General features: G+C 38.2%; 1 protein-coding gene across 2 annotated transcripts in view; it reads right to left on the reverse strand.

Moving 5' to 3' along the window:
- RPS6KA3 (ribosomal protein S6 kinase A3) overlaps window positions 1-26,392 on the reverse strand; it is a 111,382-nt gene that overhangs the window by 51,289 nt on the left and 33,701 nt on the right. The gene's annotated exons all lie outside the window — the stretch shown is intronic.

Below are 26,392 nucleotides of genomic sequence, written 5' to 3' on the forward strand. Positions count from 1 at the left end.
GGAAAGTATACCATATTTAACAAGGCACTTGATTATGTAGCCAAAAACTACAAGAAAAACAAAGTCCAATAAAACCAAAAACATAAGCCTGTCTGAAAGAGACTGCCATTTCTATTTTGTTGAATGCCATTTCATTTTTTCTAGATGCGTAAGTACTATTTGTACAATCTAATGTGTAATACAAACACAGTTCATTATTGTTATTGCTATTGTATATATAAACATTTGAGCTCAATTAACATTTTCTGAGACATCCACAGAATGTTGGCAACATACGGAATTACAAAGATTTCTAAAAAAAATATATACCAGGAAATCCAAATATGGAAGCTTTTGAAAATTAGTAGTAAAAGGACAAAAAGCCCCATGAGAAGAAAATGGGGAATTCAGGCCCACCATTTTACTCCCTGAGACACAGGCTGTAGTTTGTAGATTGTCCTACTATTTAGGCAGCTAGACCATTTTGGACAATCTCAGGACTTTGGCAACAATAATAAGATAATCCCCTAATATTTTATTTAGTCCTTTATTTTGTAACTTGACATGCATTATCACCTGTAATTTCTACAACCATTCTGTACAGCAGGTTTATTAGGGTAGAATCAAGCACTAGCGGACTCTAGAATATACCTCCTTCCTGGGTACCCCTTCTCTCCAAATAAGATCAATGTACAAGGGCTTGAGGAGTGATGGCTGTTAGTAGCTACAAGAGGAAAGGCAGGGAGCAAATGACCAAATTTTTTTTTTTTTTTTTTTTACTTTTCAAAGAACAAGATATACTTGCTTATGGATGGGAAGACTAAACATTATAAAAATGTCTATTCTACCAAAAGCCATCTACAGATACAACGCAATTCCGATCCAAATTCCAATGACATTCTTTAATGAGATGGAGTAACAAATCACTAACTTCACATGGAAGGGCAAGAGGTCCGGGATAAGTAAAGCGTTACTGAAAATGAAGAATAAAGTGGGAGGCCTTCCTTTACGTGATTTTAGAACCTATTATACCGCCACAGTAGTCAAAACGGCCTGGTATTGGTACAACAACAGGCACATGGACAAATGGAACAGAATTGAGAATCCAGACATAAATCCATCCACATATGAGCAGTTGATGTTTGACAAAGGCCCTAAAACAGTTAAATGGGGAAAAGACAGTCTTTTTAACAAATGGTGCTGGCATAACTGGATATCCATCTGCAAAAAAATGAAACAAGACCCATACCTCACTCCATGCACAAAAACTAACTCAAAATGGATCAAAGACCTAAATATAATATCTAAAATGATAAAGGTCATGGAAGAAAAAATGGGGACAACGCTAGGAGCCCTAATACATGGCATAAACAGTATACAAAACATTATTAAGAATGCAGAAGATAAACTAGATAACTGGGAGCTCCTAAAAATCAAACACTTATGCTCATCCGAAGACTTCACCAAAAGAGTAAAAAGACTACCTACAGACTGGGAAAAAGTTTTCAGCTATGACATCCCCAATCAGCACCTGATCTCTAAAATCTATATGATACTGCAAAAACTCAACTACAAAAAGACAAATAACCCAATTAAAAAATGGGCAAAGGATATGTACAGACACTTCACTAAAGAAGACATTCAGGTAGCTAACAGATACATGAGGAAATGTTCACGATCATTAGCCATTAGAGAAATGCAGATCAAAACTACAATGAGATTCCATCTCACCCCAACAAGGTTGGCATTAATCCAAAAAACACAAAATAATAAATGTTGGAAAGGTTGTGGAGAGGCTGGAACACTTATATACTGCTGGTGGGAATGTCAAATGGTACAACCACTTTGGAAATCAATTTGGTGCTTCCTTAAAAAGCTAGAAATAGAACTACCAAACGATCTAGCAATCCCACTCCTTGGAATATATCCTAGAGAAATAACAGCCTTTACACCCACATTCACTGCAGCATTGTTTACAATAGCAAAAACATGGAAGCAACCAAGGTGCCCATCAATGGATGAATGGATAAATAATCGTATATTCACACAATGGAATACTACACATTGATAAAGAAAAACGATAAATCCAGGAAACTATTTCATAACATGGAGGAACCTGGAAGGGATTATGCTGAGTGAAATTAGTCAGTTGCAAAAGGACAAATATTGTATGAGACCACGAATATAAGAACTCGAAAAACAGTTTAAACAGAGAAGAAAATATTCTTTGATAGTTACGAGAGTGGGGAGGGAGGGACAGGGGGTTTCACTAATTAGACAGTAGATAATAACTATTTTAGGTGAAGGGAAAGACAACACAATACAGGTGAGGTCAGCACAACTGGACTATACTAAAAGCAAAGAAGTTTCCTGAACAGACTGTACACTTTGAAGGCCAGCGTAGCAGGGGTGAGGGTTTGGGGACCATGGTTTTAGGGGACATCTAAGTCAATTGGCATAATAAAATATATTAAGAAAACATTCTGCATCCCACTTTGGAGAGTGGCGTCTGGGGTCTTTAACGCTAGCAAGCGGCCATCTAAGATGCATCAATTGGTCTCAACCCACCTGGAGCAAAGGAAAATGAAGAACACCAAAGACACAAGGTAATTATGAGCCCAAGAGACAGAGGGGGCCACATAAACCAGAGACTACATCAGCCTGAGACCAGAAGGACTAGATGGCGCCTGGCTACAACTGATGGCTGCCCTGACAGAGAACACAACAGAGAACCCCTGAGGGAGCAGGAGAGCAGTGGGATGCAGACCTCAAATTCTCATAGAAAGACCAGACTTAACGGTCTGACTGAGACCAGAAGGACCCCAGAGGTCATGGTCCCCAGAGCTTCTGTTACCCCAAGACAGGAACCATTCCCAAAGCCAACTCTTCAGACAGGGATTGGACTGGACTATGGGATAGAAAATGATACTGGTGAAGAGTGAGCTTCTTGGATCAAGCAGACACTTTGAGACTATGTGGGCAGCTCCTGTCTGGAGATGAAAGGGCAGAGGGGGTCAGAAGCTGGCCAAATGGACATGAAAAGAGAGAGTGGAGGGAAGGAGTGTGTTGTCTCATTAGAGGGAAAGCAACTAGGAGTACGGGTGTATATAAGTTTTTGTATGATTGACTTGGTTTGTAAACTTTCACTTAAAGCACATAAAAAATTTTTAAAAAGGTATACATAGGATTGATTAAGTAAGATTCAAATTCAGCAAGTATTTATGAAGCATCTACCATGAATCAAGCCTGTTAGGTGTCTTTTTCATCCTTTCTCCTATATTTAAGCTTCACAACAAATCTTTGGCCACATACTAGGTTAGAGAGGGCTGACAGTAACATAGAGTGAAGGAAATGCTACAGCAAGCAAAAACATTTCAGATTTCTCTCTGTACTCCCCCGTTCACCACTAGAAATTTGACAGATCTCTTAAATCCAAAATGGTTTGAATAAATTTTGAAGTTTAAAGAGACTAGGTGACTTCTAAAGATCACATGCCAGTAATTGGCTCAACTCCAGGTCTTTTGACTTTGACAACAAGGCTCTTACCAATGCACTCCACCAAGACTGTCAAGGACTCTTGGTGATTTCCCATGCAAGATCAATGGACAGGAACATAGACTTACACCTCTGGGCTTTGTAATTGGTCTATATCTCGGGTCAGTTAGCTCAGCTGGTTAAAGCAGTTGTCTCTGAACTTTTGGTAGTACATCTCTATCAGTAAAAAAAAATTTAGCACATACCACGTATTTATATATTCATTTATAAATTATATACATATAGTTTTTACTACTGAATTATACATGGAAATGAAGTTTCATTAAAAAGTTCTTATCTTTCTTTTCTGTACCCCAAAATATTGACTAATGGATTACAGGCTTGAACTCATATGGCCAAATTCACGGGTTTGAGTTCAGCACGTGCCAGTTAGCCTCCTATGGAGAAAACTATCTTTTCAAGAGCCTACCTGGAATCTAAAAAACCAAAACCAAACCAAACCCACTGCCATCGAGTTGATTCCAACTCATAGCAAACCTATAGGACAGAATAGAATTGCCCCATAGAGTTTCCAAGGAGTGCCTGGCGGATTTGAACCGCCGACCTCTTGGTTAGCAGCTGTAGCACTTAACCACTACGCCACCTGGAATCTAGCAGCCATTAAATAATGAGGCTGTGAAGAACTTACTTTGTAACATTCTACATGTTTTACAATTTTTCTTGGGTAAGTGGGAATGTCATTTAGCAGGCTACAGCATTTTTTAAAATCTCATATTTAGTAACAAATACATACTACAATTATCTGTCACAAATAAAAAGGCAAAACAGACTTGGAAGAAAGATCACTGAATTACAAACATTTTGTATCTTATAGCAGTTATACAGGATCATACAGGATCAAGCCTTACTCTTACATAGCATGAACTACAATCAGTTCAGTAACCACATAAACAGTGGTAACTATGAAACGAAGAGCTCATCTTTGATAACTACCACTCTTTTCCCAGGTCAAGCAAGTTACTAAAAAAATATAGTCTCCCTTTGATCCCTTGATAAACATCTCCTGAAACACCTACTATGTGCCAAGCACGTTCCTGGAAATACCTTATATTCTTTCATTTTCTATTTCCAATGCCATGATCCAAGCGCAGGCCTTCACGGTCTTTTGTGTAGAAAACTGAAACTAGCTTGGTTACTCATACCTCTTTCTGCACTACCCATTCCAATTCATCCTACTGAAAAATTCATTTTCTGAAAGTCTACAGCTCCAATTGTATGACCAGGCTGCTCAGAACTCCTCTTTGTTTTCCCAAACTAAAATGCAGTGCTTCACCTCTGCTTTCAAGGTCCTCTACAATATGGCCTCAATCTATCTTCTGCAATTAGCTCCCAACATTCCCTTACATGTAGCCTTTAGTCAACAAGGGTTATTTCCTGATCCCTAAACTTTTTTTTTTAATATCAAAGTAATACATGCACACGGATAACAAATCAAATAGTGAGAGAACAGCTTATGATGAAAAGTAAGTTTCCCTTTACCTCCATGCCCAGGCCTTTTAAAAAAATTAGTTCTTTCTACACTTTACTTTGATAAATTTCTTACTTCCTTAAGCTCAAGACAATGCCTACTGACTGAAAAATAGGAAAGATGAGGGGCTAACACATTATGCCCATTCCTTCCACCAGCTTCCTCCTCACTGTTTGGTAATTATATTACTTTTACATAAACCTCTTGACTCTTCTCTTGTCAGTTTTGGACAGAATTTCAACTCCTTTGTAAAATGAGGCTATCAGTGCCCTTACATTCTTTCCCTCAGACTTACTCCCACCCCCTTCCACCTGCTGCTAGCTGTATTTTTACCTTTTTATTAAAGTTATTATCCCCTCTTATGGATTGAATTGTGTCCCCTCAAAATATATGTCAACTTGGCTAGTCCATGATTCCCAGTATTGTGTGACTGTCCACCATTTTGTCACCTGATGTGATTTTCCTTTGTCTTGTAAATTCTATATGATGTTAATGAGATGGGATTAGTGGCAGTTATGTTAATGAGGCAGGACTCAACCTACAAGACTGTGTCAAGCTAATCTCTTTTGAGACATAAAAGAGAGAAGAAAAAGAAACAAGAACCAGGAGAACAGCAGGTCCTTTGGACCTGGAGTCCCTGCGCTGAGAAGCTCCTGGACCAGGGAAGACTGATGACAAGGACCTTGCCCCAGAGCCAACAGAGAGAGAGAAAGCCATCCCCTGGAGCTGACACCCTGAATTTAGATTTCTAACCTCCTAGACAGAGAGAGAATAAATTTCTCTTTGTTAAAGCCATTCACTTTTGGTGTTTCTGTTATAGCAGCACTAGACAACTAAGACACCTCCCTTTTTAACACTTCATCAAATACTTAAATTCATGATTAAATTTTACTTTGATTTGGATACGGACTATGAATTTCTTATTCTGTTTTCTGTTTCTAATAGCCTCTCCTTTTGTAGGGGGGAGGGTAGAGGTTAATTTACTATTGTTCTTAAATGTTTCTTAGCCTTTACTCATACTTTCCATTCTTTGGAGAGCCCCTTTCTCTCCTGGAGACCTCTCTTCCCCTGCACTCTGGATGGTTGTTCGCTAGGCCAGGTACACAGCTGTCACTTTGCCGTATCTCTTTAGTGCTTTTCTGGTTGAATCCACTCTTTTCAGTTTCCCACGTCTCTCTCTTTTTTAGATTACTCCCTTGTAACTTCCTAAGAAAGGTGATACAATAGAAAGCTTTCTGAACTCTGAACGCCTGAAAATGTCTCTATTTTGTCTTCACATTTGTATAGTTTGGCTTGGTACCAAAATCTAGGATAAAAATAATCTTTCCTCAAGAACTTTGACGCTATTGGTCATCGGTCCATGGCCTTCCGGCAGCTGGTGTTGCTGATGAGATGTGTACTGCTCATCTGATTTACATTTTTTGGGTAGGTGACTTGCTTTTTCTTTCTGGAAGCTTTAAGGATTTTCTCTGTTCTTGTATTTCTGATATTTCCATACTAGTGACATAAATACGGGTCTTCTTTCTTCAGAATGTTGCACGCTTGGTGAACATTTTAATTTGAAGACTTGAATTCTAACATTTCTTTGATAATTTCTTTCCATCCATTTTTCCTGCTTCCCTTTTTGCAACTCCTCCATTAGCTGGATATTCTCTCTCTGAAACTGAATCCTTTATGCTGCTTATCTTTTTTCTCCTATTATCTGTTTCTACTTTGAAGACTTCCTGGACTTTATCTTCCCATACTCTAGTGATTTTTTTTTTAATTCTGGCAAATCTTATATTGAAACAAACTTAGAAGTGATTCTTTTCTCAGAGTGTTTCTTTTTTCTTAAATAGCACCTTCTTCCTCCACTCCTACCCACTCCCCCAATGAATGTAATCATTCCAAATTCCATTTAGGACACTAACTAGAATTAAAAAAAATCTTTTGTTACATTGGGGCCCAGGGAGTATAGAAAGTGTCCTTGGACGTGGAGAGAAAAGATCAATGCCTGTGATGAATTTGACACTGGCCCAAGTTTCAAAAGTTAGCCACTGTTTTGCCCTGAACACAGTTTTCTATTCCTTCTAAATCTAAGGCTTTTTTTTTTTTTTGCTAATCATACCAGCAAACTATTTTCTATCTACTTCTATGTGTATGGGATGTCACAGTAGTATAATAGGTAAAATATCCTTGGTTGATAACTCAATGCCCAGACTGTGCTCAATGTCGCCAGTTTTTCTAAGCCACGGGACCGTGAGTGTTTTAGAAACGAACCTGAAGTTCCCTAGGACATAATCCTAATGTTTAGGCAACCCTGGATAACAGGTAGGAAAGCAACTGTGCTCTTCTACCTCACGCATGTAATCCAATGAGATGGATGCAGAGAGGGGTATCAAGCTTCAGAAGGCACTGATAAGAACAGAGACTGACGCGAGCATATCTATGTCACTAACTCACCTGTTACCCACATAAATCTGTCACACAAAAACATAAAACTACAGTTTGACATTTGTAAAACTGGGTTTGTGCCTGCAAGTACATTGTGAAACAACTATGCAAACTTTTATGGAAAAAAAATCATCAATAAAGTAGATCAAAGATATAAATTACATACGTGATGATTACTCTGTGAGGCTCATATATTTTTATGTTCTCTATCACAACTGTAACTTAAATGATATGTGCATACCTGTCCATTCATTACCACAAAAACTTACTTCATGCATCTTAAAAATCATTATAATAATTCCATATTATTTTTACAAAGCTTATGTTTATTTGGTAAGCAAAGGTCTAACTGTAGACAAAATTTTGAGGCAAGTAGCTGGCGAACTGCACAACCTAGTATCATTTTTCTACACTTCCACCCCTTTCAGACATTTGCCACCCCAGTCTGGTGTTCAATACCCTCAGGCTATGTATGGGAATTCATAATTTATCCATTCATTCAAACATTTTTTTACTGAGCACTTAATACATGCCAAACTAGATGTCTGAAATATACAGAAAATGAAACAAACCCAAATCACTGCCTTTGTAGAACTTAAACTCTAATGGAGAGACCAAATAATAATAATATCAATAATAATAGGAAAATTGGTGTTGGAACATGATTAAATACTAAGGAAAAAAGATACTGAGCTGGGTAAGGGGATCGGAAGTGAGGGGTAGAAAGGAGGGGCTTGCCATTTTAAATAAAGGAGTTAGGGTCAGCTCTATTAAGGTTATATGTAAGCAAAGTCCTGAAGGAGGTAAGGGAAATAGCCATCTGGGTAAAGAGCATTCCAGGTAGAGGGACTAGCCAGTGCAAAGGCCAGCGCGGAGCACACATGGAGACCAGCGTTAGGATCGGAGCGAAGGAGAGGAAGGGATGAGGCAGAGAAGTAACTGCAACTCAGGTAGCTCTCTTGCTTTTGCTTCTTCCTAATGATCTGGTCCCAGTGAAAATGTTTCTAACCTATGACATATTCTGTTAGGACCATTCCTTTGTTAGAAGTCAATTCAAATTACGTTCCACACTCTGTGCTAGGTGTTAGAAATACTAAGATACAAAAGAGCCCTTGATCTCTAGGAATTTACCTGAAATTTCATTTTTATTAAGGACCTGTTAAGATGCAGCCTTGTGATAGATAACAAAGCCAACTGAGTTAAAAAAAAATTAGGAATTCTGTAAAATCTGACATTTTAGACATGAAAGAAAAATGGCAGAAGAAAATTCACAGACAGGTAGATCTTTTTGTGTTCCTTCAGTGGCAAGGAAAGCTATCTAGTTTGTTTTCCAGGACACAACAATATCTTCTTAGCTCACCCTTAAATGGTCTTTAAGGTTTATCCTTTAATGGGGTAAAAAATTTACTCCATGGTTCCTTTTCAAGTTGAGGAGGAAAAGTATAATTTTGTTCTTAAAATGTGAAAAAAATTAAAGAAAGGGGCCTGAAATCAATGCTCTCTATTTGAGTTATTACTTTAAAATACTAACATTAAGAAAACAAACTGGGTGATATTAACTGATTTTAAAGAATGATTCAACATTTGGCATTATGCCTTGCCTTGTATACATAATTTCCTTTTTCCTCTCCTCCCTTGAGTCAGGAAGTGTGTTCTTGAAGCATTTATATTTTCTAAATTGTTTTGAATGTCAGGCAATATTATTGAAGTTTGAAGTGAAATATTGAAGTGTTCCCTGGTAAAAGCCAATAAATAAGAATTTTTAAACGATGGACGTGTAACCATGTTTTGGCCCAACATAAAACATATCTTACAACTGAAAAATATATATTTATACTCTGTTTACCCCTTAAATGTAATTCCCTAAAGTAATGAAGGATCACTATCTATACAATCTATAATTCTGTAACATACAGTTTTCTTTTTAAAAATGTTATCTTTCTTTCTGTAAGGTGATCAATATACATAAAAATTATTTGGCTGTGGAACATAATGAGGCTGGTTATTCAAGCAATGGAGAGAAAGCACATTTCAGCTTCTTCTAGATTACAATTCAACTCACTTAATTTGCGAAAGGAATGATAAATGTGCTCAGCATTTTTCATTTCACCTAACTCTTTAAGAGAGCGTTACAAACCAGCTTCTTGTATCTACATCAAAAGAAACAGCCTCGCTAGTTCTTCGGACTAACATTTTTCAACACTGCCATGAAGGGCACGTATCTTCTCCCTCCTCCAAATCAGAAACATCAATCAGCAAATTTAATTCTCTTTAAAGGGCAACATGATAGTACAATTTTCAAGGCAAAATATCAAGTCACTTTTATCAGGATTTTGGATTAAATATAATGCAACTTATTACTCACTCAGCACCTTTTAAAGTAATTCTTTGAAAACTGTTCCTGCTCCAAATTACATAGAATTACTTGTTTAAAGTTACTCAGATGTAGAGTTGATTAAAAATACTTCAAAATTTTACAGGAACCACTTCAACAAATACGTGATTTTAACTTTCTGACTATTTCAAATAACACATTCTACCCGTCAAAATATTGCTCCCATTATACTAATCTCTGGAATACAATCAAGTTTGTACTTTTGTTCATGCCTGTTTTAATGAGAGTCACTCATATTATACAAAATTACAAACAGCATCAAGATCAAAATTACTCTATGACTAAAGAGCCGATGTAGAAATGTTTACAAAACATACACAGAGTCGAAATATCTAACAACCATAACTGGCTTACTTTTAATATGTGGAAATATTATCCTTTAGTAGTTCTATAAAAACTAGTTTTGAATTTTGAAAAGCTTAAATGAACAAATAAAATGGACTGTTGAATTAATTAGTATAATTATAGTTATCTCCAACTAAAACATTTTATCCTTTAAAGAAGTTTAACAAAGCTTACCCGTATAGAACGAACACGAAAAGATAAAAACTTAAACATGGCTACGAAACCATGATGTTAACAGAATTTCTGACCGAAAACTTAAGTTAGAAAGGGAAGGCCAAGCCCCTGAAAAGTTTTCTCCTACCAGCTGTTCCGGCAATTAGAAAATTTCCTGTCAGGCGGGTCCTGAAAACGCTAGAAAAAGAGGCCTGACAATTTTCCTGTGGTAAAAGAAAGGAGAAACCTAAAGGCAGGAGCACAAATGCAGCTGATAGTTAGGGGCCAGAACAGGAAACCAAAACAGATTTGCTGATAGCAAAATCCTGTTGAAATGTTCTTTTCTCCTGGTTCCCAGCAATCCAATTTTCACAACTGGTGAAATGAACACTTTAGTTTAGAATCCTGAGAAATCCCAGTATTTCTTAACCATATGACCCTTTAAAGCAACTAAAACTAGTCACCACTATTAAAATAATAAAAGTCACTGATGCACATGTGAAATTCTACCCTTTAATGGTTATACACACACTCCAAAGGATATTCTCATGACTTTTCTAAGATTATATGTAGATACGACATGGGTGTTCCCCATCAGTGAGGAAGTTTCATAACTATAGATGGAAAATGAAGATCACATGCAAGAAACGTTTTTATTGCAATGTAAGGACAAATTCTTCTGGGTCTCAAACGTGAGTAAATTACATTTCGACTTACATTGTTTCTTGGTTATATACATCAATGAGGAGCCCTGGTGGTGCAGTGGTTAAAGCACCTGGTTGACAACCAAAAGGTCGGAGGTTGAAACCCACCAGCCACTCCGAGGGAGAAAGATGTGGCAGTCTGCTTTTGAAAAGATTACAGCCTTGGAATCTCTATTGGATGGTTCTACTCTAACCTATAGAGTAGCTATGAGTCAGAATCGACTCAATGGCAGTGGGTTTTTGGATATACATCAACTGTCAACCAGGTCAAAAACTTCACGGCACATAGCTAAAATTCACATCCCTTTTTGATAAAATCTAAAAAAAAAAAAAAATATGAAATCCCAGAGCAAAACGAACACTGTAGATGGCAACCCGGAAAAGGAGAGTCAAGTTACCATAAACTCCCTTACTCCATTTCATCCTCTAATAGTTTGCTGAAGTTTTTCTGAGGTATTTTTGCTTTGGAAAATCTTTTTTAAAGCATGCCAACAATTAGAACATGATCACCGTAACAGTGGCACTTAAACAAAAGAAAACAAACCACCAAAAGACAGCAATGCTGAGAGTTATAGGAAAATGATCCACTTAATATACATTAAATCTATGTGGAACAACAAAAACCTCAAGTGGTAATTTTATTTAGCCTACGAGAATTTAATAAAATCACCAAGTTTTCTAAACCTGAAGAGACTCTAGAAAACACCAAGAAAAATCACTCACTGTCTTGTCCATCAAAGATAGGCACATATTTGGAAATGGAGCTATTTATAACGGAGCTCAATTCAGCACTCATTTATTGAGCAAATACTGCTGTTGTTAGGTGCCTTTGAGTCAGTTCCAACTCACAGCCACACTATGTTCAACAGAACAAAACACTGTCTGGTACTGTGCTGTCATCACAATCGTTATGCTTGAGCTCATTGTTGCAGCCACTGCATCAGTCCATCTCGTTGAAGCTCTTCCTCTTCTTTGTTGACCCTCTACTTTACCAAGCATGATATCCTTCTTCCAGGGACTGGTCCCTCCTGAGAACATGCCCAAAGTACGTGGGACCAAGTCTCGCCATCCTTGGTTCATAAGGAGGAGCATTCTGGCTGTACTTCTTCCAAGACATATTTGTTCATTGTTGTCGCAGTCCAAGGTACATTCAATATTCTTCACCAATACCATAATTCAAAGGCATCAATTTTTCTTCAGTCTTCCATATTCATTGTCCAGCTTTCACATGCATATGAGGCAAACTGGAAACAGCATGGCTTGGTTAGGCTCACCTTAGTCCTTAAAGGGACATCTTTGCTTTTTAACACTTTAAAGAGATCTTTTGCAGCAGATTTGCCCAATGGAAACTGTTTGATTTCTTGACTGTTTCTTCCATGAGTGTTGATTGTGGGTCCAAATAAAACGAAATCCTTTCCAACTTCAATCTCTTCTCTGTTTATCATGATGTTGCTTTTTGGTCCAGTTGTGAGGATTTTTGTTTTCTTTATGTCGAGGTGTTAGCCCTACTGAAGGCTGTGGTCTTTGATCTTCATCAGTAAGTGCTTCAAGTCCTCTTCACTCTCAGCAAGCAAGGTTGTGTCATCTGCATAACGCAGGTTGTTAATGAGTCTTCCTCCAATTCTGATGCCCCATTTTTCTTCCTATAGTCCAGATTTGCAGATTATTTGCTCAGCATACAGATTGAATAGTATGGTGAAAAGATAAAACCCTGACACACATTTTTCCTGAAACCATGCAGTATCCCCTTGTTCTGTTCAAACGACTGCCTCTTAATCTATGTACAGGTTCCATGAGCACAATTAAGTGTTCTGGAATTTCCATTCTTTGCAATGTTGTTCATAATTTGTTATGATCCACACAGTCGAATGTCTTTGCATAGTCAATAAAACACTGGCAAAACAACCCTGGTATTCTCCTTCAGCCAAGATTCATCTGACATCAGCAATGAAAGCAAATATTGGAGTGGCATTATGTGCTGGAGTACTATATCAAAGGCCAGGACTGTCCTGCTATATTAAATTTTTATGGCAATGTTCTATAAATGACCTAATGGAAGGTTTTTTTTTTTTTTGGAGGGGAGGGACATTTCATTGTGTTTTAGGTGAATGTTTACATAGCAAATTAGCTTTCCATTCAATAATTCATACACAAATTGTTCTGTGACACTCGTTGCAATTCCCTCAAAGTGTCAGTACTCTGTCCATTTCTTCCCCTGGGTTCCCCATTTCTACTCATCCAGGTTCCTTGCCCCTCCCTGCCTTCAAATGCTGCCCTTTTGGTCTCGTATGGTTGACTGTTCTAAGGAGTACATTCCTCAAAGGTGTTATTATTTATTTTATAGGCCAGTCTATCATTGGGCTGAAAGGTGGACCCCTGAGAGTGGCTTTAGTTCTACGTCAGTGGGCTGTCTTAGGGCAACAGTCTTGGGGGTTCCTCCAGTCTCTATCAGGCCAGTATGCTTGGTCTTTTTTATGAATTTGAGTTTTGTTTTATATTTTTTACCCATTCTATCAGGAACCCTCTATTGTGATCCTGTTCAGAGTGGTCGGTAGCGATCGCCAGGCCCCATCTAGTTCTTCTGGTCTCAGGTTAGAGGAGGCTGTGGTTCATTAGTCCTTTGGAATAATTGCTTGAGTCTTCAGTTTTCTTCATTCTCCTTTGCTCCAGATGGTAAGTGAGCAAGAGACCAATAGTTGTATCTTATGGAAGTTTAAGAATACCTAAAAAATGCTCAGTTTAAAAAATTATCCTATGGAACCAAACCCATTAAAATCAACTGAGACCAAAATAAATATCCAAGATAGAACTCTGAATTCTGCCTAGGAAATTGTGTACTTCTCTTGATTAAAAATACATGCCTAAATTGTTCAACAAGAAAGCACTTAGGAAGTTTTCCATCAGAAAACAAACCCTTCCATTTCGCAAAAGGAATTATTGAACCCTTCTGTGCCCAGCAGTATATACAGTAACCATGAACATTCTCAGGCTCTGAGGTTTATTGGGAAACTGTTGTACTACCAACAGTGTGTGCTGCCACAAGGCAGGGGCCTTTATGACTGAAACCAAAGAAATGGACATGTACCACAAATTACTGTTATTACAGTGTATTGTACGAGGTGTCTGAATTTTTGGTAGGAAAAATAAAAATTCTGAAAATTTTTATTTATTACCCATATATACCAATAGACCCCAGTACAGGCTGTGGGGTATAATTGGTGGTATTTCTTAAGTACCACTACTTAGGTAGGCTTGTGAGAGGGTGTTAGAAAAAAAATCCATACTACCTACCAAAAATTTAGACAAACTCAATGATTCAGCGTGCTTCCATTAATGACAACACATAGTATCAACAAAAAATTCAAAGCAGAAAATAACTGGGTCATCAAAGGGCTAAGAACCATATAGCACAAAACAAAATAGGTGTGTATCTGTAGAGAGCATTCATCAACTTTATTCAAGTAGTACTTCTGAGCAGGAGCAACCAAATATGCTTTTTTAAACTTAAAGGATTAGTCTACATTGACTTTAATTACTACTACTGCTCAGGGTAATAATTCACATTTTGTTGTGTGCTATGCTTTCTTTTATTAAAACCAGTAAAAAAAAAAAATTAAAAAGTGGGGGAAAACAAAACAAAAACAGTTGCCATTGAACTGATTGGAGATGCCATGTGTGTGAGAACACAACTGTGCTCTATACGGTTTTCAATGGTTGATTTTTTTGGAAGTAGATCATCAGGTCTTTGTTCCAAGGTACCTTTGGGTGGACTCGAATCTCCAACCTTTTGGTTAGAAGCCAAGCACTTAACCATTTGTACTATCCAGGCATTAAAAAAAAGAGTCAATGCTTCAGATACCAAAATCTGAAGAAAGTCTACCTGAGTTGAAATTTATTAATTAAAACATTTCGTTACTACTATACAAAAGACAAATAGAGCAACGGCAAAAAAATAAAGATTCCAGAAACAAGCTTAAGCATAATTGTAGCACTTTACATCAGAGGGGGACGTCAGGACATTTGGCTACCTATGGGGGGCAGGGAGGGAGATAGAGCTCTCTCTCATATCACACACATTAATAAATTCCAGTCAGATTAAAGAGCTAAACAGAAGAAAGTACTGCAAATATAAGTATATCTTGGAGAATATTTTTAAAAAGCCTTCATAACAAATGTACGAAATGCAGATGCTATAAAGGAAAACACTGATATAGATTTAACTCAAAAACTTCTTTATATCATAAGGGACCATAAAGTTAAAAGAATAGCTCACGTGATTGGAATACATTGCAATCACTTCTATAGCTCATCACTGAACAACTGCTTTATTCAGGTATCGGCTGTGCCAGCTCTTAAAGTCCTTTAGTACCTTTCCTCTGGCATTTATTTCTGTTTAAGCATGTTACATTGCCTCCACCAGATTAACTGGGAGAACAAGCATCATACTTGTCTTTTTATTATCATAGCAAATACCACATAGTAAAGAGCTCAACTAATGGTTGCCTGGGAATGTATCCCATGCAGAGATCTGAAGTAGACATTGCTTGTATGACTGTAGGCATGAAACTATACATTCTTCTTTATACTTTTTCTAGCTATAACTTTTAAGTTTCTTTAAATTGATCTTATTAAATTTCCAGCTAAATTTGCTTCATTTTTAAATTTTATTGGTGATATCTTTTGCCTTCTTATTCTTTAAAAAGTAACTTTTATTATGAAAACAACGCATGACCATTATAGAAAACTTGTTGCTCTTGTTGTTGTGTGCCGTCGAGTTGCTTTCGACTCATAGTGACCCTATAAGACAGAGTAGAGCTGCCACATAGGGTTTCCTAGGCTGTAATCTTTATGGGATCAGATCGTCAGGTCTTTTCTCCCAAGGAGTTGGATTGCCAACCTATCAGTTAGCAGCTGAGCACTTCACTACTGTACCACCAGGGCTCCTACAGCAAACCCAGATAATAAAAATAAACAAAAAGAAGAAAAATGAAAGAGAAAAAAAACCCCACTATTTTGGTGCTTTTCTTTCCATTCTTTTTTCTGTATACACATACACAGTTCATACTATATATACATTACGACTTTTTCTGCAAAGAGTCAGATAGCAAATATTTTCACCTTTATAGACCATGTGGTCTCTGTCAACTATCCAACTACTCAACTCTACTTCTGTAGTGTGAAAGCAGCCAGTCAATAAATAAAACAAATGGGTGAGGCTGTGCTCCAATAAAACTTCACTTATAAAACAGGCAGCAGGCCCACAGGTGTAGTTTGCTGGCCCCTGTTCTATATGATTAAATACCCTTCAGTGTATTACTGATTGCAGAAGACTCTACTATACATATCCCCTATTGCTGGTATTTAATCTTTTGTACCACTGTGATGTCCCTATCCTTTGTGTACACCCACAATTATTCAGAAATAATTTCTAAAAATAGAACTGCATGGTCGAGAGAATGCAGCATTTTAAGGTTTTTGATACTAACTTATTTGCCAAGTTGCCTTCCAGGAAGAGCCTGAATAATAACCAGGGAAACATACCAAGACCTGGAGCAGGGGCAAAGTAAGGCCCAAAAAAACCCCCACTGCTGTAGAGTTTATTTGGACTCATACCGACCCTTTAGGACACAGCAGAACTGCCCTATAGGGTTTCCAAGGAGTGGCTGAGGGATTCAAACTGCTGACCTCTTGGTTAGGAGCTGAGCTCTTTTTTCTTTTATTTATTTATTTTTACTGTACTTTAGATGAAGGTTTACAGAACTAGCTTCTTATTAAACAGTTCACATAGTGTTTTAAGACACTGGTTAACAGCAGCTGAGTCCTTAAGCACTGAGCCAACAGGGCTCTAAACTAAGGCCAGGCCTGGCCAATCAAGGGCCAAATTTGGTATGCCCATTCACTTACATATTGTCTAGGGCTGTCATTGCTCTACAGTGGCTAAGTCTGAGTTAAGCAGTTGCAATGTAAGCATATGGCCCACAAAGCCAAAAATATTTACTATCTGGCCCTTTACAGAAAAGGTTTGCAGACCTCTGATCTAGACCCCTCAAACAGAGCAGTATATGCAAAAGCCCCCGGATAGGAATTAGCTTAACGAATTCAAGACACAAAGGGAAGACCAGGGTGGCTAGAAGGTGGTGAACATCGAGGAAAGAAAAAGGAGACAGAGAAGTAGGTAGAAGCCATATTGAGTAGGGCTTCACAGACGATCAGGAAGTTTGGATTTGGATTTTATTTCAAGTGTAATGGGAAACTAAGCATCCCTGTCTTAGGCAATGGCATTGCTATCTATCCCAGGAACCTATAAGTTCTTTTTGGCTCTTTCCTTTCTCACACCTTTTATATCTAATCCATCAGCAAATTCTACTGATTTTATTTCCAAAATAAACCTCAAGTCTGTCTATTTTTATTTCCTCTGCCAATCCTCAAAACAAAACAAAAAACCATCATCTATTGCCATCTATTATGGGTTGAACTGTGTCCCCCAAAAAGATATACTGAAGTCCTAACCCCTAGTGACTCTGAATGTGACCTTATTTGGAAATGGTCTTTGCACATGTAATTAGTTAACATGAGGTCATACTGGAGTAGGGTGGGCCCTAATCCAATATGACTGGTGTCTTTATAAAAAGGGAAGAGACACAGGACACCCAGGGAAGACGATCATGTGAAGACGGAGGCAGAGATTGGAAGTATGCTGCTACAAGCCAAAGAACGCCTGGGCCTACCAGAAGCTGGAAGAGACAGGAAAAAAAAAGATCTTCCTGTAGAGTCTTCTGAGACAGCATGGCCCTGCTGACACCCTGAATTTGGACTTCTAGCTTCCAGAGCTGGGAAACAATAAGTTTCTGTTGTTTTAAGCCACCCACTTTGTGGTTATTTGTTATGGCAATCCTAGGAAACTAGTAAACCAGCTAACTGGTTTTCTTGCTTCCAAATTTGTCCCCTTTCCAATCCATTCTCTACACAGCAGCCAGAATAATCTTAGAACAGAATCAGACCAGTGTCATGCCTCTGCCTCAAATTCTTTGTGGCTTTTCATCATAGAACAAAATCCAAACTTCTCATGGCCTACGGAACCCTGCTTACCCCAGATCTCCAAAGGTCACTGCTACCACTTTCGCCATCACCTGCCATCCTTCAGTCAATCTGGCCTCCTTCCCAAACTGCAGAGGCCCCAAGCCCTCTCCCAGGTCAGGGCCTTTTGCATTTGCTGTGTCTACCCACAAGGTAGTTTCCACTGAACATCATGGGGCTGGTTCCTTGCCATCATTTAGATTTCAACTACAAAGTCACTGCTTCGGAGAGGCCTTCTCTATCTATAGCAGCTACCCTGTCATACTACTCTATTAATTCTTTTAATCATAATGATCATGATTTAGGATTTTTATCTACTTGTTGACTTGTTAAGTATCTGCCTACACTTGAAAAGAACCCCCAAGACTGCAGGAGGCCTGGTCTGTCTTGTTAACCACTGAATCCCCAGTGGTAGGAACAGAACCTATCACACAGAAGGACCTCAAAAATATTTGTCAAATAAATACTAAGCACATCTCTGCTAAAATTGGGTACTGATTTTTACATTTTAAACAATCTTGCTCAAAAATAGCACTTGTTTATTTTTTAAAAATCAACTCGATTTAGATACAATTTCCATACAATAAGATGGACACATTGTAAGTTTGATGTCTTAACAAATTATACACCCATTTATCACTATCACAATCAAGATACTGAATATTACCATCACACCGAAAGGTTCCCTTATGCCCCGTCCTAGTAAACCCCGACCCTTAGATAATCACTGACTGCTTTCTATCTCCATAGATGAGATTTCCAATGGTTATTGGCCTTTATTTGTGAAAACAACTGCTTGTGTCTTTTGACCATTTTCCATTGGTTTCTTCATTTTATTAAGAATTCTTTTATATAGTAAAGATATAACTTTGTCTTTTGTGAACGTGAATACCTCTTTCCAGTTTATTACTGGTTTTCAACTTTGTTTACATTATTTGCTATATACAAAGTTGTAAATTTTTATGTAATCGAATTTATCTTTTCTGAGTTTCTTCCTTTGTCATCAAGCTTAGAAAGACTTTCCCCACTGTAAGATTAGATACACACACTCATTTTTTGCCCTTATAACAATTTCATTTTGTACAGTGAAATTTTTAAATCTCTTAATTTTTTTTTTTGCGCAGTATATGGTAAAGACTTCCTCAAAACGGATAACCAATTGTCCCAACATGCTTTGACAAGTTCTTACCCTACAGACTTATAATTTGAGTACTTTGAAATGCGCTTGCCAAATTATCCTCCAGAAAGGTTGTCATGACTAAAGTAGTGGTTAAAAGCATGGAATATGTGTCCTGGTTCTGCTCCTTAGAAGTGAGGATGGCAAGACTTCTTAAGTACTTTGGACATGTTCTCAGTAGGTACCAGTCCCTGGAGAAGGACATCATGCTTGGTAGAGGGTCATCTAAAAAGCGGAAGACCTTCAAGGAGATGGACTGACATGGTGGCTCCAACAATGGGCTCAACCATAACAATGATTGTGAGAATGGTGTAGTCCTGGGCAGTGTTTCATTCTGTTGTACATAGGGTTGATATGAGCCAGAACTGATTCAACGGCACCTAACAACAACAAATTTCCTCCTTACTAAGAGTTCTTTTTAAAAATCAGGAATGAATGTCAAATTTTATACAATGTCTTTTTAATATCTATTAATATAGTCACTTATATTTTCTCCTTTGACTTACTGATTTGATAACTTAGATCAACAGATTTACTAATGTTGACTTACATTTTTATTTTCTGGAAAAAATCCATTATTTTAATATAATTCTGTATTTGATCTATGTTCTGCTGCTATTCATAAGGTTTTCACTGGTCAATTTTTTAAGAAATAGATTGTCAGGTCTTTCTTCCTACTGTGTTTTAGTCTGGAAGATCCGCTGAAACCTGTCCAAGATGGGTGACCCTGGTGGTATTTGAAATTCTGATGGCATAGGTAAAAGCATCACAACAACATGCAACCCACCACAGTATGACAAACTGACAGACGAGTCGTGGGATAACAGTGGAACACTGATATGATGCTGGAAGATGAGCCCCTCAGGTTGGAAGGCACTCAAAATACAACTGGGGAAGGGCTTTCTCCTAACAGTAGAGTTGACCTTAATGACGTGGATGGAGTACAGCTTTCGGGACTTTCATTTGCCGATGTGGCACGACTCAAAATGAGAAGAAACAGCTGCAAACCTCCATTAATAATCAGAACATGGAATGTATGAAGTATAAATCTAGGAAAACTGGAAGTTGTCAAAATGAAACAGAATGCTTGAAAATAGATATCCTAGGCATTAGTGAGCTGAAATGGACTGGTATCATCCATTTTGAATCAGACAATCAAATGGTCTACTATGCTGGGAATGACAAATTGAATAGGAACGGTGAACATTTCAACATCTATCTTGAAGAACAACACTGTCAGTGACAGGATAATATCTATATGCCTACAAGAAAGACCAGTCAATACGACTATTATTCAAATTTACACACCAACCACTAATGTGAAGGGTAGATAAATTAAGATTTTTTAATCAATTTCCACAGTCTGAAATTGACCAAATATACAATCAGGATACATGGAAAACCCTGAGACTATGGCCCTCGGACATCCTGTTAACTCAGAACTGAAGCCACTGCCAAAGTCCACCTTTCAGCCAAAGATTAGACAGGTCCATACCATAAAACAATCAATGACACACATGAGGAACATGCTTCTTAGTTGATTCAAGCATATGAGACCAAGTGGGCAACACCCGCCCAAAAGCAAAGACTAGAAGGCAGGAAGTGACAGGAAAACAGGATGAATGGACACTGGGAACCTGGGCAGTAAAGGGAACAAGGGAGAGTGCTGACCCATTGTGGGGATTGCAACCAATGTCACGAAAAAAATTTGTGTATGAATTTTTGAATGAGAAACTAATTTGTGCTGTAAACTTTCACCTAAAACACAATAAAATAAAATAAAAAAAACATGCACAGATAATTACTGGTGATTGGAATACAAAAGTTAGAAACAAAGAAGAAGGATCAGTAGTTGGAAAATATGGCCAGGGTGACAGAAACTACTCCAGAGATCACATGATAGAATTTTTGCAAGACCAATGACTTCTTCATTGCAAATACCTTTTCTCAACAATGTTAAGTGGCAACTATACACGTGGACCTAGCCAGATGGAAAACACAGGAATCAAATCAACTACATCTGTGGAAAAAGATGATGGAAAAGCTCAATATCATCAGAACAAGGCCAGGAGCCAACTGTGGAACAGACCATCAATTGCTCATATTCAAGTTCAAGTTGAAACTGAAGAAAATTAAAACAAGTCCACGAGAGCCAAAGTACAACTTTGAGTATATCCCACCTGAATTTAGAGACCATGTCAAGAATAGATTTGATGCATTGAACATTTATGACCAAAGATGGGACGAACTGTGGGATGACATCAAGGACATCATACATGAAGAATGTAAAAGGTCATTAAAAAGACAGGAAAGAAAGAAAAGACTGAAATGGATGTCAAAAAAGACTCTGAAACTTGCTCCTAAATGTGGAGCCACTAATGTGAATGGAAGAAATCATGAAGTAAAAGAGCTGAACAGAAGGTTTCAAAGGGTGACTTAAGAAGATGAAGTACTATAGTGAAATGGGCAAAGACCTGGAGTCAGAAAACCACAAGGGAAAAACACGATCGGCATTTCTCAATGTGAAAGAACTGAAGAAAAAATTCAAGCCCTAGTTGCAATACTGAAGGATTCTATGGGCACAATATTAAATGATGAAGGAAGCATCAAAAGAAGATGGAAGGAATACAGAGTCACTGTCCCTAAAAGAACTGGTTGATGTTCAACCATTTCAGGAGGTAGCATATGATCAAGAAACAATGGTACTGAAGGAAAAGGTCCAAGCGGCACTGAAGGCACTGGCAAAAAACAAGGTTCCAGAAATTGATGGAATATCCATTAAGATGTTTCAACAAATGGATATAATGCTGGAAGAACTCAGTCATCTATACCAAGAAATTTGGAAGACAGCGACCTGACCAACTGACTGAAGAGATCCATATTTATACCCGTTTCAAAGAAAGGTGATGTGACAGAATGCAGAAAATATTGAATATCATTAATATCACACACAAGTAAAATTTTGCTGAAGATAATCCAAAAATGGTTGCAGCAGTACATCAACAGGGAACTTTCAGAAATTCCAGCTGGATTCAGAAGAGGACGTGGAATGAGGGATGTCACTGCTGATGTCAGACAGATTTTGGCTAAAAGCAGAGAATACCAGAAATGTGTTTACCTGTATTTTATTGACTATGCAAAGGAATTCGACTGTGTGGATTATAATAAATTATGGATAACATTACAAAGAGTGGGAATTCCAGAACACTTAATTGTGCTCATGCAGAACCTGTACACAGACCAAGAGGCAGTCATTCAAACAGAACAAGCGCATACTGCATGGTTTAAAACCAGAAAGGTGTACGTCAGGGTTGTATCCTTGCACCATACTTATTCAATCTGTATGCTGAGCAAATAATCCGGGAAACTGGACTATATGAAGAAGAATGTGGCCTCAGGATTGGAGCAAGTCTCATGAACATCCTGCGATATACAGATGACATGACCTTGCTTGCTAAAGTAAAGAGGACTTAAAACACTTGCTGATGAAGATCAAAGACTACAGCCTTCAGTACGGATTACATTTCAACATAAACAGAAATCCTCACAACTGGACCAAAAAGCAACATAATGATAAATGGGGAAAATATTGAAGTTGTCAAGGATTTCATTTTACTTGCATCCACAATCAATGCCCATGGAAGCAGTAGTCAAGAAATCAAACGATGTACTGCACTGGGCAACTCTGCTGCAAAAGATCTCTTTATAGTATTGAAAAGCAAAGATGTCACTTTGAGGACTAAGGTATGCCTGACCAAAGCCACGGTGTTTTCAATCGCCTCATACGCTTGTGAAAGCTGGACAACGAATAAGGAAGACCAAGGAAGAATTGATGCCTTTGAATTATGGTATTGGTGAAGAATATTGAATACCATGGATTGCCAGAGTACAAACAAATATGTCTTTGAAGGACGTACAGCCAGAACGTTCCTCCTTAGAAGTGATGATGGCAGGACTTTGTCTCATGTAGTTTGGACATGTTATCAGGAGGGACCAGTCCCTGGAGAAGGACATCATGGTTGGTAAAGTAGAGGGTTGGTGAAAAACGGGAAGACCCTTGACAAGATAGACTGACAAACTGGCTGCAACAATGGGCTCAAACATAGCAATGATTGTGAGGATAGTGCAGGACCGGCAGCATTTCGTTCGCTATGAATTGGAACTGACTCAAAGACACCTTACAACAATTTAACAACAATTTGATATTTATGTAGGATTTTGCATCTATATTCATAAATTAAATTAGCATAAGATTTCCTTTTCTGTGTTAACTTTATAAAAGAAGCTAGAAGGCAATGCAGACTTTTTGCTGTGGTTTAGGACATTTTAATGGAATGATCGATTCCATGAAAACTTCAGAGATGTCTGCTATGAAATCATTGGGGCCTGGCACTGTAATTGGGAGTGGTGGTGGTGTTAATTCCTTAACAACTTCAATTTCTCATATGGCTATTGGTATACTCAGTTTTTCCATCTCTTCCCAAGTTTGTTTGGTATCATTTAGGTTTTCCTCGAAAACCATGTATTTCAGCAAGATTTTCATATTAGTATAGAGCTACACGTAGTAGTCTACTATGCTTTAATTAAATTTAAGGGAAACTTCAGGCATTTATAAAAGTAGAATAGTCAAATGAATGCTTATGTACCTGTCACTCAGCTTTAACAATTACCAACTCACGGCTGATGTTGTTTCATACACTCTCTTCCCCAACTCCTGTAATTATTTTGAAGCAAATCCCAGACATTTCATCTGTAAATATTTCAGTTGCTATGATGTTTTAATCTCCTTCCTATCTATGGTTATATCCTGTTTTGCTATCCTAATATTGTGTGTACATTTGCTTTGGGTTTTTTTTTTTTCCTGTTTTCTAATTCACCGATTTTGGAATTTCTATTTAATTCCTTCCTCTTGCTTTTTATAGATTTACTTTGTAATTCTTTCTCTAGCTTCTTTCATGGAGTCCCAGAAATTCATTCATTTATTAATAAAAGTTTTCTTTCAAGTATAACTATAACATCATTTATTAATACTATTATGTTCTAGGCACTGTGCTACATATTTAAAATTATCTTAGTTCATTTTCACCACAGTGAGGTGGGTACTAACTTTACATTTCACACTTCACCACAGTGTCAAGTACTTCACACATTACAGATAAAGAAACCGAGGCTTAAAGTGAAGTAACCCACCCAAGTTCACACAGAAAATGGCAATCATTATGATGGTGGTAGTGGTGGGGAGGATAGCCAAGTAATTCTCTCTGGGGAAGGAAGGAGGGTGCACATGCATGGCAGACTACTGACTTATGTCAGTAACCAGGAGATGCTAAACCTTCTGATAAGGCCCTACAGGAAGAAGGCTCAGTAGAGGGGCCATAGCAGAGCTCCTGGCAACTTTTCTACACCATTCATTACACTTATCTGGCGAAAGTCCAACCCTGGTCAAACCCAATTATCAACCAGCTCCACGACTGTGCCTGAACAGCTGAACACTGCTGAAGAAATACCAGTCCTATGATAAAAACTTAAAATGAACACATTCTTAATTATTTCTTTTAGATACAATTGTTTTGACTAAATCATTCTAGTTTTCAGACACTGTGAGATTTAATGTCTAAGGAGTTCTGTTTAAGTGCAGGAGAACTGTTCTCTAGTGCACATCCATCAGTAGACAATGTTCTTTCTAGCACAAGAATGGTGAAGGTGCTGTGGTACTAAGGTTTTACATCAGAGATGGAAAACTAGTGTCATGACAGCTTGTACCAAATGGCAGGGGCTTCCCAGAGCACTGAGAGGGGTCGATTTTAAGGCTTGTTGGAGCTCAATGGGAAAACCTGCTATGTTCTACTTGCACTATCTCCTGTGGGCCTGGTGAGGGGCAGGAGCACCACCAGCCCAGGACTGAGTCTTACGGTAAGCAACACCACACACTAAGAAGGTACTGTTCCTCTCCCTGTGCACAAATTTCTTTTTTGTTTCTTGGCCTAAAATTTTTTCTACTCAGAAATGTTTGTCTAAAACGGTGAAATGAAAAGAATCATTTAGGTAACAGAGTGACAACCTTCAACATGCTAGTATTTCAGGTTGACTCAAGTCATCCAGTCACACTTGAGCTTAACTTTAAATCAGTCTGCTTTCTTTCCAAATATAGGTGAGATCATTCAAACTGAAAGACTGGGCATTGCGATGAGAAGACTAGAGCAGAAAAGAAGCAATTTTCGATCAGAGGCACCATATAAGGTAGACTAACCAGAGAGAAATATGATAGGAAAAAAAATGGGGTCATATTTTTTTCACACTCTTAGGGCCTAAGGGACACTAAAACCAAACCAAACCCACTGTCGTCGAGTCAATTACGACTCACAGCGACCCTATAAGACAGTGTAGAACTGCCCCACAGAGTTTCCAAGGAGCACTTGGTGGATTCAACCTGCCGACCTTTTGGTTAGCAGCCGTAGCTCTTTTTTTTTTTTTAAATAATTTTTATTGGGCTTTAAGTGAAAGTTTACAAATCAAGTCAGTCTGTCACGTATTAGCTTATATACACCTTACTGCATACTCCCGTTTGCTCTCCCCCTAATGAGTCAGCCCACTCCCTCCTTCCAGTCTCTCCTTTCGTGACTGTTTTGCCAGTTTCTAACCCTCTCTACCCTCTCATCTCCCCTCCAGACAGGAGATGCCAACACAGTCTCAAGTGTCCACCTGATACAAGTAGCTCACTCTTCATCAGCATCTCTCTCCAACCCATTGTCCAGTCCCTTCCATGTCTGATGAGTTGTCTTCGGGAATGGTTCCTGTCCTGGGCCAACAGAAGGTTTGGGGACCATGACCACCGGGATTCTTCTAGTCTCAGTCAGACCATTAAGTCTGGTCTTTTTATGAGAATTTGTGGTCTGCATCCCACTGATCTCCTGCTCCCTCAGGGGTTCTCTGTTGTGCTCCCTGTCAGGGCAGTCATCGGTTGCAGCCGTAGCTCTTAACCACTACGCCACCAGGGTTTCCATAAGGGACACTAGTAAGTGAAAAAATAGCCCTGAAAGAGAGCCAAAAATGTAGCCAATGGAAACTTTAATGCTTGGAAATTTTGCCTAGTGTACACATACTCC

The sequence above is a fragment of the Loxodonta africana genome, chromosome X (assembly GCF_030014295.1).
Source record: "Loxodonta africana isolate mLoxAfr1 chromosome X, mLoxAfr1.hap2, whole genome shotgun sequence".
In the NCBI taxonomy this organism is placed as follows: Eukaryota; Metazoa; Chordata; class Mammalia; order Proboscidea; family Elephantidae; genus Loxodonta; species Loxodonta africana.